This window comes from Lissotriton vulgaris, unplaced genomic scaffold (assembly GCF_964263255.1).
Source record: "Lissotriton vulgaris unplaced genomic scaffold, aLisVul1.2 SCAFFOLD_391, whole genome shotgun sequence".
Classification (NCBI taxonomy): domain Eukaryota; kingdom Metazoa; phylum Chordata; class Amphibia; order Caudata; family Salamandridae; genus Lissotriton; species Lissotriton vulgaris.
This window is the reverse complement of record NW_028247903.1, coordinates 773,220-789,538: the sequence shown is the minus strand read 5'-3', so window position 1 is coordinate 789,538 and position 16,319 is coordinate 773,220. Positions and strand designations below refer to the sequence as shown.

Here is a 16,319-nt window from a genome sequence, read left to right as displayed (position 1 = left end):
TGGACGTGGTGGTGGTGGACGTGGTGGACATGGTGGTGGAGGATATGGTGGTGGTGGACATGGTGGTGGTGGATGTGATGGTGGGTGTGGTGGTGGATGTGGACTTGGTGGTTGATGTGGTGGTGGTGGACATGGTGGTGATGGACAAGGTGGCTGTGGTGGTGGTGGTGGTGGTGGTGGATGTGGGGGTGGGCGTGGTGATGGTGGTAGACAAGGTGGTGGTTGATGTGGTGGTGGTGGGGGTGGACATGGTGGTGGATGTGATGGTTGTGGATGTGGTGGTGGTGGACATGATGGTGGTGGTGGATGTGGTGGACATGATGGTGGACATGGCAGGGGTGGACACAGTTGTCGTGGTGGATGTGGTGGTGGACATGGTGGTGGTGGACATACGGTTGGACATGGTGGTGGTAGATGTGGATGTGGTGGTGGAAGTGGTGGTGGACGTGGTGGACATGGTGGCAGTGGACGTGGTGGTGGTTGACGTGGTGGTGGTTGACATGGTGGTGGATGTGGTGGTGGTGGACATGGTGGTGGTGGACATGGAGGTGGTGGATGTGGTGGTGGACATGTTTGTGGTGGATGTGGTGGTGGTGGTGGACATGGTGGTGGACATGGTGGTGGACATGGTGGTGGACCTGGTGGTGGTGGTCGTGGTGGTGGACATGGTGGTGGTGGAAGTGGTGGACGTGGTGATGGTGATGGTGGACGTGGGGGTGGACCTGGTGGTGGAAGTCGTGGTGGACGTGGTGGTGGGTGTGGTTGTGGTCATGTTGGTGGTGGTGGATGTGGTGGTGTTGGTGGTGGTGGACATGGTGGTGGTGAACATGGTGGTGGTGGAGGACATGGTGGTGGATGTGGTGGTGGTGGATGTGGTGGCGGACGTGGTGATGATGGTGGATGTGGTGATGGTGGTGGATGTGGTGATGGTGGTGGACGTGGTGGTGGTGGGTGACATGCTGGTGATGGTGTACATGGTGGTGGACGTGGTGGTGGACATGGTGGACGTGGTGGTGGACGTGGTGGTGGACGTGGTGGTGGACATGGACGTTGTAGTGCATTCTTTAAAGCTAGGGTATGTTGGAACGTCACCAGACCATGATTTTCTAATGAGGAAAGGGGCCGGGAAAGAACCAGAGATACAAGAGACCAGGCAAAATGCTAACTGTATACCTGTGGGAGGCAGGGCGGAAAATAACTTGCAGTTGTACTTGGATGGTGCACTTATGAGTGAGTAAGAGTGTCTTTTTAACCGGCGGGAATATAAACAATTAAAAGTAAAACTTTGTAAAACAAAAAAAAAGTGAGTGAATTGGGCCCTGCTATATGATTCACAGGTACCTTAGTACTGAGGTTTGGTGGGTGGATGAGTTGAGGCCCTGGCCCACTTACCCCATGATCATATGTAGAGAACAAGGTAGTAGGAGTACTCAGGGCATTAGGTTGGGTCAGTAGAGCATTACTCCTCACCCTTTGGTCCCCAGGAAAATCCTCTACCACGTTTTCACTGGGATAGGGGGACCCTGCAAACCACCTCCACTCACAGGGGCACCACATATAGTGGATGCGGCCCTCCAGGCAGACTTTGAGTTTGCAGGGCCTGGGGCTGAGCCGGGATAGCTGTCCAGGCAGGCTCTTAAGTTTGCAGCACCATATAACCTTGTGGGTACTGCCACATAGCACAAATAAGAGTCAAGAATAGAAGAATTCTACCCATTCCCCGCTCGCGCATTGCAGCTGGCAGTCCGCAGTTACAGCCTCAAACAAACCTGGTCCTGGTCAGCCTCTTGCGCGAGCAGTATGTCGTCTTTGGGCCCTGGGCCCTGCAATCTGCATCCCAGACAAGCAGCATAGCCCAGAGTGGGGCAGTTCATTCATTGTATTGTATTGTAATTGCATTTATATAGTGCTTACTTCTCCTGACGAAGGCGTCCAAGCGCTTTTATGGTGAGAAGCACGCTACTCTGGAACTAATAAAGGATTAGTGGTGAATTAGTATAATGAATATAAAAGTAATTTGAGTGGTGGATATGTTAGTCAGTTATTTGGATTGAGAAGGATAGTGGAGGAAATGAAGAGGGAAAAATCTTTGCATTTATATAGCGCTTGGTACCTCTGATGGGGTGTTATAGTGCTTCTTCGGTGAGCAGCACGCTACTCTAGAACCAATAAAGGGTTAGTGTTTAATTAGTATAGTGAAATATGAAAGCAATTTGAGTGGTGGATATGTTAGTCAGTTATTTGAATTGAGAAGGATAGCGGAGAAATAGAAGAGGGAAAAAGGTTTGCATTTATATAGCGCATGATACCTCTGATGGGGTGTTGAAGCGCTTCTTCGGCAAGTAGCACGTTTCTCTGGAACCAATAGAGGATTAGTGGTGAATTAGTATATTGAAATATGAAAGTAATTTGAGTGTTGGATATGCTAGCCACTTAGTTGGATTGCTACCCCTAATGATGTGTTGAAGGACCTTTTTGGTGAGTAGCACGCTACTCCAGAACCCATAAAGGATTCATGGCTCCCCGGCGTCTAGTAACAGGCAGCCTTGGTGCATGCATGCCCCTGCTATCTGCCAGCCACCCTCCTACAGCAAGTTGGGGCTGCAGTCCACACCCATTACCCGCTGCCACCTGACGCTTACCTCGGATGCTCACAAAGGCCAGAAACTGGGATGCCTGCTTTGTGCTCCTGCCACACTCCCATACCTCAACAGGAGGCCCCTCGGCCTCCAGTACAACCGGAGAGGCTCTGCCACTAGTCCCACTGGGTTGCGCTCACCTGAAGGCTGCTAACGTCTATTTACGGCGCCTGATACGTCGACACAGTTAGCCCTGAAGCACCATTGTGAATTCAGTGGGATGGTGAGGGAGGCAGCCAGGGGTGTAGTTTCGTGGGGGGTGTCCCCATATAAATGTATTATGTAGTTAACAGTTGGGAACAGTTACTTTCAGATGGGTATAGTTCGGTGTCTGTCAATTTCACCTCAGAGGTCAGTAGGAAGTTATAGTTAGGACCAAGTTTCCATAGGAAGAGTGATTTTTGTTTTGCCAATATCTTTGGCGCTGTTTTTGACAAACCTTTCCAAAATTTTAAAATCGAATACAATGCTCACTTCAACTGCTGTCTTGAAAGTTTTGGGGTGATTTATCAAGCGGTGGCCGAGAATAATGAGTGTCCCAAAACACTTTTTCCCCTATGTTAATTCCCACAGGGATTTTGAACATGACTACAGCCGGAACCACTGAACGGAATTTGACCAAATTTGGCAGAAAGTTACCTCTTGGGTCTGAGGTCTTCTCATGATTTGGTGTAAATCCATTAAGGAATTTTAGAGATATTAAACAAAAATCAAATTTGTATATCAAGGGGCGCGGATCCTCCGGTACTCGTGCTGAGGCTGCCAACAATTCAACCTGGAAAGTGTTGGTAGACAACTTGGGACTCTGCTTCCACTGAGTCCCATCAAAAACATTAAGAATAAAGAAAAGAGGGCAGGGTAGGAATACACTCACCCCTAAGTGTGGTGGTAGGGTCCCATCAGTTTTTGCTGTGAAAACACGGTTGGATCCATGAATTCATGGCAAATGTGCGCTTGTTTTGTTTCAGACCCCGGGTGGGCCAGGTCCCGGGGCTACGCGGGCTTGCGGAGAAAAAGAAGGGGGGTCATGGGCCCCCCATCTAGGCTCCTTTTAGCCCTGGGACCACCACCTCCCTGGGGCTTTATTATAAAATGGGAGAGGCCCGAGTGAACCCCCCTCAATGGGCTTTTTTGAGCTCCGGGTACCACCACCTCCCTGGGGCTTTATTTAAAACATTGAAGGAGGCAGCACAAGCCCCCTCCATGGACTCTTTAGAGCCCAGGGGACTACCAAAAGCTCTTGGACCATTGACTTAATACCAATAATTAGCTGGGCCATGTGGACCCCCGCGCCCCGACCTCCACTACCTCTTCGAAGCCAGAAATTAAAATAGATGAGGGAGGAGGGACATATGCCCCCCTGGACTTTATACGGCCCCAGGTATCACTACCTCCCCAGTGCCAGCCCCTCAAAACAGAAGGAGGGAGGCTGTGTCCCCCCCCCCCTTTGAGCCACCTCCCTAGCCATTTCCCTATGTCCCGGGTGTTTGCTCTGACTTGACGCGAGCTTTGACAGCTCCCGCCAAGTCAGAGCAAACACTAAGTCTGCTCCCAGCAAGCGGGAGTTGTAAAACCGCTCCCGCTTGCTGGGAGCAGAGTTTTCGTCTGTTTCCCTGCCACTGTCATGCAGGCAGGGAACAGACAAAACTATTGCTCTCGCACATAGGGAGTTGCATATTTAGCAGCTTCCTGTATGTGAGAGCAAAGCTGGCTCCCGCTGGAGGTGGGGAGCTGGCAGGGCCCGTGGGGGCATTCAGGTTCTCCTTGCAGTGTTCAGGCTTCTCCCACGGTCCCCAATGGTGCTGACTGGGTGCTCTGGGTAGGCTGTAGGGCATCAATCAAGTCAAGGCTGGGCCCTGCGGGATGGGTCCATGAAGGGGGGACACGCAGCCCGCCTCCCCCATTGAATCTTGGCTGGGCTCAGGCGGATGTGGTCTGAAATCAGCCCAGGGAGGGGGGCCACGGGTCTCCCCCCCATTGAGTCTTGGCTGGGCCCCGGGTGATGGGGTCCCGGGGTCGTTTAGACACTTAAACTCATTTAAAATCTATTAAACCTCAATGAGAGGCACTTACACATTTAAACAAAGTAGGAGCCCCTACTGAAGCTCTACTTCTCTAAAGGACAAATGACCCTAACTCCTGGGCTTGGTGAAGTGTGTTTACTCAGAAGTTCCATATTGAAAACGATCTGAAATGCTTTGTGGAAATGAATGCATCGTTGATCTAATGCACTCTCTCAAAGGTTAAATTTAGGAAATACAATTTAAAAACCTTAGTAATTAATTTAAAAAACCAAAGGCCACAGGGATGTTATTATTAGGAAACAACATTAAATAATCTTAGAAATTCACTGAAAAACAAAAGTTACAAGGATGTTATAGTTAGGAAATAGAAGTTTTTCAAAACTGAGAAATTGACAGATAGAAACAACGGTTACAGGGTTGTTATAGTTAGGCTCAAATTTCACTTGTACAAAACCAGTGAAATTCAGCAGATATGGTTAGCTGAGCCAACTATAAGGTACACCCCCACAAAGTACTTCTTATGACCTCACACGCTACATAACTCATGACATGGTCAGTAACATCATAAAATATTTTGTCTTAAGTCACACAAACAATCCACACTGCTCTACCTTTCCACTGCCCCTTAAGCCGCGCTTCTCAGGTAATGCACGTTAACAAGATATGCCAGCCTGTTTGTTGAAGCTCACCCCCCAATTCTACTGACCAGACCTCCCCCCTGGAAGTGGCAGGCCTTTAGCATCACAACAGAGTCAGAGGTCCTCAAGGAAGGCAGTCAGTTGAGCGGTTATGGGCTCCTGCGGCTGCTAGGCTGGAGGATTTTGTTGACTTCAAGCCATTAGGATAATAATTGATAATGTAGGGGGGCTTGAAGTGTTTCTAAAACACATCTGCCATCTTGGCCTTCTTGTCCATACCCCCTATTTTCACTGGCTGGTATTCTAAGGTGGCATCCATCTTCCACACTCGATTTTAATTTTTATGCACCTTGCGAGTTTAACCGTCCTTTGTTTATGTCTGTGGCTTTTAACCGAGGTTAGTTTCGCCATGTTCATTATGTGATCAAGCCCACCACCACATTGTCACCCAACGTTTAGTTTGTGTGTGTGTATAATACATAACTTTAAAGGTGCAAAGTTAAGTTACTCCTGATGTAAAGATACTCCTAGTGTACTTACTGCAATGTAATGGCGTAAGATGTAAAACCATGTGAAGTAACATCTGACATTCGATAAGCCCTAGGCTGGACAATACAATATTGTCTGTTTGACTGTGCCCTACAATTCCTCCCTCAGATGTCTCTTTGAACGCTCACCCTCGCTACTCTGAGAGTCAAGTGTACACAGTGTCTACTCATGACAGTGCACAGAGCCATAGTAGGATGGAGACCAGAGTTAAAGACCTCAACCACCACGGTTGGGGCCCTGTAACTCTGTATGCCCCGTGGACCACAAATGGTGTATGGCACTGCTGCTTTATCACATTTTTCATGTTACTGTAATATACAGAATGCAGCTCATTAAGCTGGATAAATGTGCTATCATGAGCAGATGTCTTCGTTGGAGGGATGAAAGTGTGATGTCCCCTTCACAACACGATAGTGGGACGTCTGACCATAAGGCAGCTCCAGGCACACAGTAACCTGGTGAGGCGGATCCTATTGTGAAAGGCTTTAGGTTCTATTGAATGATTATTTAATACTTGTTAAAAGTGACGAGGAATGTTGAAGTGATAGAATCATGTGAAATAATGACTTTCTACTTTTTCACTCCTAGAATTTTTGTATCTTTTCTGTGTTAACTCCTTTTATCCTACCATTCTTGTATTATTTAATCTAGTGTGGGGATTGGATCAATCTATGCTTGGTATGGGATTTCATTGAAAAAAAACCCATCAGTGTATTATTACAAAAAAAGAGGGCTCGTCCGGGATTTGAACCCGGGACCTCTCGCACCCTAAGCGAGAATCATACCCCTAGACCAACGAGCCAGCTGATTCTCTAGGATGCTGACTCTGCAGTTCCAGATGTTGCTATCACAGCTGTTTCACTGGCTGCCACATCAGCAGAGCAGAGCAGTGTGGGGATTAGCTGCTGTTCTGTGTGTATCCAGCAGGGCTCTCCTCAGCTCTAGTGAGCACTGAGCTAACATGAGCATCCGAGCTCCACAGCCCCTCAGGGCGAGTGCTCTGTAACAGGCTGTTCCTGAAGAACGCAAAGGCTGCTTCTCACCAATATTTACATAATCAAAAGTCAACACCCCCACAGTTCTTTACCAGTACCCTCTGCCTCTGCACAGACTGCTTTTCACCGACACACACGCCGCCCCTGATAGGTACACAGACTGTTTCTTGTTAGCACACACTCTGCACTGCCCCACGCACAGACTGTTCCCGGTCATTGCACAGTTTGTTCCTGATGGAGAGTGAGACTGTACTGAATCAGTGCCCTGCGTTTTGGGACGACCAGGACGTAGACAGTAAATTTACATACAAATAGGCAAGCATTTGATTTATCACGGTTTAAAACGTTAAATATGAAATGCACATCCGAAAGTAGTTCACGCTGCTGCACATGTTAGTATAATACACACAAGTCGCTTTTTAAGCAGGCTACCACATTAAGGACTGTTCATTTCAGAACATTAATCCGCATCACTTTTGATTTCATTGCGTGAAATTATTTGTTTTGGAGTTTTTCTGGCCTAGGTAAATTTGTATTGCCAGTTTCAAATAAAACACAGTAAAACCATAGAGCCCCTTCCTATGACAGATCACAACTATCCCGCCACCCAGTACCTTCTTATGAAACAGCCTCTGTACATAAATGATCCTTACACATTAGAAGGATTAAAAATGCGCACAGAATTCTCGGACATGTGACTTCTCTGCAGATAGTGGAAACATAGTCCAAAATTGGGAACCAATGAGCACAGACGCATCTCCTACCCTGAAGGTCGATTCTAACGTTTTCCATCAAGAAAATTCATCAAAGCCGTGAATGTGAACTACTGTTGATTTTGTCCTCACTTGGTAGAGGGCTGACGCCGCTCTCTACCAAGACCCCCTAGTGGCTTCCGGCCTCCAGCCTAGTACAGCAGGGCCCGAACCTGTGGGAACCTTTTCAAACACAATTTCCCCAACACTGCGTCCCAAAGATCCCATATACCTTACTGCAATCTTACCAGATGTGCTGTTAATGTACCTATCCCTCCACACCAGGGGTCTTCAACCTGGGGGGCTGCCCCCCCCCCCCCCCCTAGGAGGGCCTCAATCCCAGGGTGGGGTGCCAGGCTCTGGCCAAAAGATGCATCACTCAGATAACCGTGCTTTGTTTTCAGCAGTAAGCCGCTCAGTAATGGCCATACCTGACATTGTTTGTCTTATATATCCTGGCTGGGAGTAGCTGTTGAAAGGGAAGGGACTCCAAATATTCGTCAAAACCCCCACCCCATTTCTAATATTCACACTGTGGATACCTTTACATGTTGGTAATGCATGCCTGACCAGAATATGTGTTTGTCAATCATGTTTTGATTGCATTTTTTTTTATCTTAACAGAACTCAACTACAATATTTAAATTAGTCTAGACACATTTAAACATGGGCAGTTTAATAGAAGAATTGTGAAACATTTCGAGGGGTGGGGGCAGTGATTTTTTTTCCACTAGGGAGGCAGAGCATTAAAAAGTTTGAAGATCACTGCTCTACACCTTCTTCAAAAAAACATTGATCTATTTCCATGAATTACATGTATGGGCCGAGGGGCTTAATACTACCGGAGCAAGATCTTACTCCCTGAACATGTATGACACCTGTAAAGAGACTTTTCAAAATCAATTCTTCTTCAGTAGTGACAATGCCAGCTCCCTCTCTCAGCCTACCTGAAATCTCCCTTTGTCTACTATTGCACTTTCAAAAAGCCATCGGTTTTCCAGGTATCTGGTGAGTATCATCTGTTACTCATCCTAACCTCTCAAATGGTATCATAAGTGGCAAAGCCGCTTTCCTAACAGGTAGATATGTAGCCAAATGTCTAATCTATGTGTATCAAACACATTGCATTTCATTGAGTCAAACTTTCTTAATGTGGGCAAATATTTTATCCTCCCTTTCTCAAAAATATCTCAAGTTTTGATACACAAATATACAATGCTTTCCTGTCCTGGACCCATGGCTGGCATCAGAGTGCACTCCTTTACAATAAAAGGAGAAATCCTGAAGAACTGGACTCTATCACTGGACTTTGAGAAGGTGACTTTTTCAGCAGGACCAAACTCGCGCTCCATCATGGTTGTCCTGTACTTGTGGCCTCGTCCTGTTCCAGTTGGATCAGATACCCACAGTTAGTGGTTTCTGCTCCTTGTGTTATTTTTACTTAACATTTTTAAAATGTTATAACTCTGGGTCTACTTATTGGATTTAATTTGTTTTGTTATTTTATTTATAGCAACTTTCTTCTAATTTTCTAAATTGGTTTTAGATTTGTCTAGTGTTGTGTATTCACTTTATTACTATTTGTGTGCTGTGTAAATACTTTTCACATTGCCTCTAACTTAAGTCTGTTTTTGTGCCAAGATACTAGAGGGTTAAGCACAGGCTAATTTTGTGACTTTTGTGATTAATCTTGACAAGGATTGTGGTTGCTGTCTGAGAAGGGTTTTCACCCCCTCGACCAATAACCCTCTTTCTTACAAGTGTGCTTTGCTGCTAAATGGGAGATTGAAGGAAATGTCCTTCTATAGGCACAATATTTAACGAGGGAATCTGGCCAAAAACTCAATATACCTGACCAAACAGTATATTTCTGGGCAAATCACTTTACCTCACTGTTACTCAATTTCATTGACCAACCCATTTGAGACCTCCTTGGCGTAATCCAGTTCAGGGTGTATGCTATACAAGAATATTACTCCTGTGTGGTTTAATAGGAAACGATGTTGCTTCACACATAATATCAACACGAGCTGTGTGTATAAGGTTTACTCATGGCAATGTTGTCAGGGAATGTAGGTCTACTTTATTTTTCTAGGTTCATGTTTAGAAACTATTACTTTCAATAAATGTCACTCACTGCAGTCATACAGTTTAATGCAGTGGTTCTTAGACAAGGGTGTGGGTCTAAATGAAATATTAGCAGAATAATAAAGTATATACACATACAAAAGCTAAATTAAAAAAAGAAATGCTCTGTGAATGTGAAGGAACTTGAAATTGGGGACTAAAAATTAAGTTGGTATCCTCATCTTGATTTGTATTGGGAGTGCAAGTACAGCAAATTGAATCCAGTATGGACAATTTATTACATCAACTGAAGCACTGGTATGTGTGGACAAAAAGAAAGAATACCTTAGGAGCAAAAAAAAGGTCTGACATGTTTGAGTCTAACATATTGCTTCATTTTTTTTAAATGGAACTTAAGTAAAAAAAGTTCCACATTTAGAATTTAAAATTCAATTTTTGCATATTTTTTGTTTGTAAATTAAATAAAAGATTTTATAAGTTATGTATTTGTTTGATGTATATGTGTTTCTGTAATTTTTGTGTTGCTTTGAGGTTCAAGTGATAGGAATTTCTTAAGAGGGGGCCACTGGCTTCCAGTAGTGATGCAGTGGGGGTAACACTGCTTCCATTCACTACTTTTAAAACAAGCATTTGCAATGCAATAGGTCTCGCATTTGCTAGAGTTTAACATGTGGCATTGTAAAGGTCAATTGCTTTTATTTATGTTTTAAAAACCAACACATAAATAAAAAGCATTGCCATTTACAATGACAATAGCTCAAACTCTAATAACTGCTAGACCTATTGCATTGCAAATTACCGAGATGGCATCTTACACCAGAAAAGTTAAAGGTGTTTGCAACCTCTAAACAATGTAGAAGAGGTAGCCAGGAATCAGGTACTCCGATACATATGTGTTGGAAATGTGCCCATATATAAACATACCGGACAATGATAATAAACAAGAGAGACATAATCCTATCATTGACCCCCTTGGTGATGTCTGGTGACAGTGATGAAAAAGGTTCTTACCCACTCACAACCACCATGGGAAAACTAATCACACACATGCACCTAGTGGCAAGATTATCAATCATTCAGCCGTGGACAACATCACACGCAACTTAAGCTTTGAGCTTGTGGTGAGTCAAGGTATGAAATATGTATATTATGAAAAAGTTTACAGCAACAGATCCCTTATGCCCTCAGAAGGTTTGAAAAAAGTACATGGAACGGTTTGGTACACATGTAAATAAGGATTCAGTCCCTGAAGTAGTATCTCTGTTTCCTCCCAAAGCACAAGTCGCGCAGGTCTGCAAAGAACATCCTTTATTGCAGGGCAAACACAACGTTTCCACAATGTTCACAATGAAGCTTAGCACCCCTAGGGAGAAGTGTTGTTGACGGAGATACTGCTGCTGCCTATAAAGTATAAAGTTATGCTTTGATTTTGCAGAAATATAGCATGTGCTTGCATTAAAATTGATATGTTGTAGCAGAAAAAAAACATTAAAATGTGTTTAGGAAAAAAAATGCTAAGATCACTCCTTCCACCCGCACAAACATAACAGGACATCTTTTGAGATCCCAGAGGACAAACCCACCATTAGAGTTGGAGATAAACCACAGCTGCTTTGCACAGAGCTACATTCTGTGATGTCCACTCCATTGATGTGATGGACACAAGCGGTAACCAAAAGACCAAGGAGATTTAAGCAGAGAATTGTGATTGCCATACATACACAACATGGCACAGTACAGAAGAGACTCAATGTCTCTTACATTTGTACTCCCCAAAACTTTAAAAAACCAGCAGGGGGGTCTGTCCAAGATGGAGAACGGATAGCACATGCCCTAACTCCCTCCGCCGCCTGCTGCTTTCCAGGGTCGGCTGCCCATCCTCCTCAGAGCATAAACCAGGTCCAGAGATGCTTGAATGCAAAAGTGAATCTCTCAAGCACTGTGGGTGCTTGAAAGCTAACCCTTCAAGCGATGTTGGCTGGTCCCCTTGGTGGGAGGTTTAACCGCATCAGAGTGTGCCGACAGAAACGCAAGCTAGCGGGACACAGTGAGCAGGCCGTGGTCCACCTGCAGTCGCCTGATGCTCCTGCCTAAAAAGGGAGCATAGTTTCAGAGAGGCAAAGGGCCTGGAGTTCGGCAACGGGTCCTGCGCTGCATCCCCTGGTGAGAAGTGCCTGAAGCATATCGGAGGCCAAAGCAGCATATCATTGGCCACAAGGCAACATCGCAAGTTCACATCTCGCTGTTACGCTTGCATTCATACCTGCAGGAAGTACCCATCCCTTGCTCCAAACCAGAAGTGTGTACATCGCTTGTCACAACCTGCTCCTGCAAGGAGGTAAAACAAAAGTGCTCTTTGGCCCGCTCCATCTCCTGTGCGCGAGGGAGGGAAAGTGTACGCGTACCATGCACTCGCCTTTTTCAAACGCTACAAGCCGTACGTGCACATTGCCTGCCCGGGCGCGCTGAGATCACCAGAGAAGACACGCCGTGAGCGTGCACATTGGTTGTCCGGGCGCCCTGGGGTTTGGTGATGCGACGCGATTAAGAAGCCTAGCCTCGAACTGGGACTTGACAGGGGATGACTGCTGCACTACCATGCCAAAAAGCTATGGACAAGGGAGAGGCAGAGGCGGCTGTGAGTGGGCTGTGGAGATTGTGGAGATGCCGGCAGCCAACAGAGCACCAACTGAGGTAAGGGCCGAACCAGGAGCGTGCGGGGGATGAGATAAGGACAGGGGTTTTAAAAGCGGCCTACGGAATGCTTCTAATGAGCTAGAATGTGCAGGGTGGGGTAGGGGAGCAAGGGGAATGAAACACGCACACATAGTAAAAAGGAATGCTGCATATATAAGAGGCGGGTCCGAGTCCTCCCGAGAAAATTTAGCAAGGGCGGCAGGGGTGGGGGGGAGGAAGTTCACGTCTCACTGTTAGGCTTGCATTCATACCAACAGGAAGAACCGATCCCTTGCTACAAAGCAGAAACGTGGACATCGCTGTTCACAACCTGCAGGAATAAATAAAAATGAAACAAAAGAGAAACGAAGGGACACCGGAGGAAATGGGCAGATCCGCAACAAAAGGGGCCTGATGGAGGTAGGGAGGGAGCGAGGAAGAGGAAAAGCGCACACATGCTCATATGCTGTCCATGCACTCACATCTGGATGGAGACAGGAAGGGAGCGAGCAAGAGCGAAAGCGCCTGTGTGTGGGAGCGAAGCGAAAGTGGGTGTCGTGCTAATGCTGCAAGCCTTACGCGTGCACATTGGCTGTCTTCCCCTGAGCTCAAACAGATGCCGTGAGCGTGCACATCGGCTGTCTGGGCGAAAGTGCATATATCCTGTCCCCCTTCCAAACTCAAGTCGACGACAATAGATCTCGTGTAGCGAGCAGCGCAAGCGCTGCGTCGCTAGGTGAGACCTAAGGATGCGCTGCTCACCGTAGAGTAAAGGGGAAATGTTCTCTGTGTTGTGAGCTGAGTAGTGGCTTCACCTGGAACCCTAACTTTACGACTATGAGCAAGTGTAATGACTGTTGCATATCATCTTCCAATGGTCTTTAACTTACATCTACAGCCCCTCTACAACTTCTGTGGCAGCAGAGGAGAGCAAAATTGAGCTCTGAAGTGTGCAGTGAGAACTCCCCGTTCGTTACCCTGAGATCATTATAGACATGCCTGAAAGAGAATGAATGCCTCCTTAATAGGTTGAGATGTACCTTTCTGTGCTTCGACACAAGTGAAATAAATGTACTAGCCAGACAACAAAAGCGCGACACTTTTGGTTGGAAGAATGACTCCACTTTGCGCATAAAAAAAAGTTCTTTACATAGAGCTTTTGTTTACCGTTCCTCACATAGAGAATTTGTATTTGCAATTATTATTGACCGATGAAACCTGATACTCAAATCATTGCTTTTGGAAGCACAAGAGCCTGGCAGGGGTATAATGTAATCACTCTGAACATGAAATCTAAAAGTAACATATACCCTCCAACTATGAGGGCTTAACCCACTGAGCTTTAATGAAGCGTATATGTGTGATTTCAATTGTAAGATCTAACAAATAGGTGATGTAAAGAAAACGCAGAAGATTATATGTATGACCATATTCCTCTGCAGGTGAGCAGACTGATATGTCAATATACCAAATACAATACTGCCACAGGCTGGGTATTATGCCAGGAGTCTGAAAATGTGGTGTCACAATTTCCTCTGATGTCACTTCCTGTGATACATATGCTAATTAGAACTGCACTTCTTTTTAGGACTTGTGCCCAAAACACCCCTCTGCCGTATGTTATATAGTATCACATAACATTACCCTGCGCCACACCAATCCACACACCTACTTATGATGGAACCTCACATCAAACTAAACCAAAACAGACACTATAATGGCACACATCAAATTTCACCAACGTTCACAACTTTACACTAAACCACTTCACAACATCTATCACCTCTCCAAACCTCATCACCCTGTACCACACCCCACATCGAACAGCATCTTGATTGGTGATACTTCTTTCAACAACATTATACTGTAATTTGGAATAACAAATCACATTCTCAACGCAACTTGCAACACTACACCACACCACATCGCACCCACATACACACAACATACTAAACCTCATAATACCACGTACCACCGCACCAGATCAATCAACAGCACAACAGAGTACACCACACAAGACCAGGTCATACCATACCTTACACACCACCCTATCAAAAATTACGTCAAGCCACTCCACAATGTGCTTTGCCACAGCAGACCACAGTGGGTTCACACAGTACACCAGGGCTCACAATACAACATCACACCATGCAGTACCTCACACATCCAATGCCACAACCCCCAATAGTACACAAACTATGCCACCTCAGATAATTTACTCGACACAGCACCACACCGCACCTCACCTCATTTAAGTTACAGGCACCAACAAATAAGGGAATATGGGTCTAGGTTATAGGGAAAAAGAACTAACCAGGCTTCTCTGGTTCTCTCGGTCACCTAGACTTAGAGACACCACAGCGCCCGGGGCCCTCTGTGTCATCCACTACAACATTTCAAACAAGTACATTTCAAGGCCTCATGGGGGTATGAGGTGCCATATCATGTAACCAAAATATACTACATAAAACAAACAAAGCTTGACATAACATAGGTTCCTCCAATTCCCATGGGGGTATGAGTTTCCGCTTCGGTGAGGCTTAGTACAATTACTGTCCCTGTCTTTACCCATAAATAAACAACATGTTCTGAGCGTTTCCCGCACGTTTTTCAACATTCCTCATTTAGACGAGAGGTTTTTTTTTCCATCTTCTTTTAGCAAAAAAAAAAAAATCCAGCTTTCTCTGTTTGTAAAATCGACCATTCCATGCAAGTCAAGGTGGAAATTAATTACCACCACAATAAAAAAATCCGCTTTTCTGTTCCCAAATGTTGATATGTAATGTCTGTTTCTTCCTCTGTTTATGTAATTGCCTGTACATGAAAGGAAAGGTGGAGGAAATTGGTTTAAAAGTAGGTAAAGGGGATAAAAGTGAATGTGGGAGAGGAGTAGAGGACGGGCAGGAAAGAGACACAGCTCGAAACTACGAAGCAATTCACAGTCACACGTGCAGTGTTCGGGTTTGCAGTTTACTCACAACTAGCTGTGCAATACACTGGTTTCCCTGTAGACGGCGTAGTTTCCAGCTCTTCGATTCCAGAAGCTGTTGACTGTGGTAAGCTGGATCCTGAATTTCCATTTCACTATCCACAGTTTTTGAGTTCAATGTACAGTATCCACCATTCTAAATATGTGTGCAGCACCTAGATTTTAAGTTCCTGTTATCGACCCTTGCTCCCGCCCCTCATTCCAGCACCATCCTCCCCCAAACCGCAGGGTATAATGTCTTTTCTTGGTACTGTGTGGGTTTCTAGAGATTTTGTTCAATTCTTTCACTAAGGATGGACAAACAAATATTACCCTGCACCCACTATGCTGAGTGCTGATTTCAAATTACAGCCAGAGTATCACTATGTACAGGTGGCTCGTTGGTCTAGGGGTATGATTCTCGCTTTGGGTGCGAGAGGTCCCGGGTTCAAATCCCGGACGAGCCCCCTTTTGTTTGAACTGTGGCTCGAGCCCCCTTTTGTTTGAACTGTGGCTTTACAAAACGTAGCGCCTCATGAAAATTAAAAATACATGCTCAAATACTCTTTCTGAAAGGATCATCCGAGTTACGGATTTCCTGAAGTAGGACATTGCGCATAAACGCATTCAAAACGGCAATTAAATAATCACACATTACTGATGGGAGGTAGGGCGGCGTCGGAAATACCAATAGGTGACATTTCCTGAATGTGTTTAACTTTAAAATTAAGCCGTGTGCTGCAGGTTGGGAATCACCTTAAAAAGAACAGTTAAAGTAGCAAATAGGTGCGATGCTGAGCTCTCCAGTTAGTTTTTTTGAGTTTGGTATTAGCCAAGACCTTTTGAATTTAATAAAAATGATTCATACAGTATATTTATCTATAGGGGATTTCAGCAAAGACGCATCTAGGATTCGGTATTTTGCTTGAGTATTGGCACTTTTCACTGGCGGTTTGATGTGTGCTTTTATCCTTCATTGGTTTATAGTGA

The 16,319-nt window shown here is 45.4% G+C and overlaps 2 non-coding genes across 2 annotated transcripts; one reads left to right on the top strand and one right to left on the bottom strand.

Moving 5' to 3' along the window:
- Positions 1–6,580: 6,580 nt before the first annotated feature.
- TRNAP-AGG (transfer RNA proline (anticodon AGG)) lies at positions 6,581–6,652 on the bottom strand. Its single transcript has one exon. It is a non-coding gene; the product is annotated as a tRNA-Pro (tRNA).
- A 9,072-nt stretch (positions 6,653–15,724) lies between these two features.
- On the top strand, positions 15,725–15,796 carry TRNAP-UGG (transfer RNA proline (anticodon UGG)). Its single transcript has one exon. It is a non-coding gene; the product is annotated as a tRNA-Pro (tRNA).
- Positions 15,797–16,319: the final 523 nt, after the last annotated feature.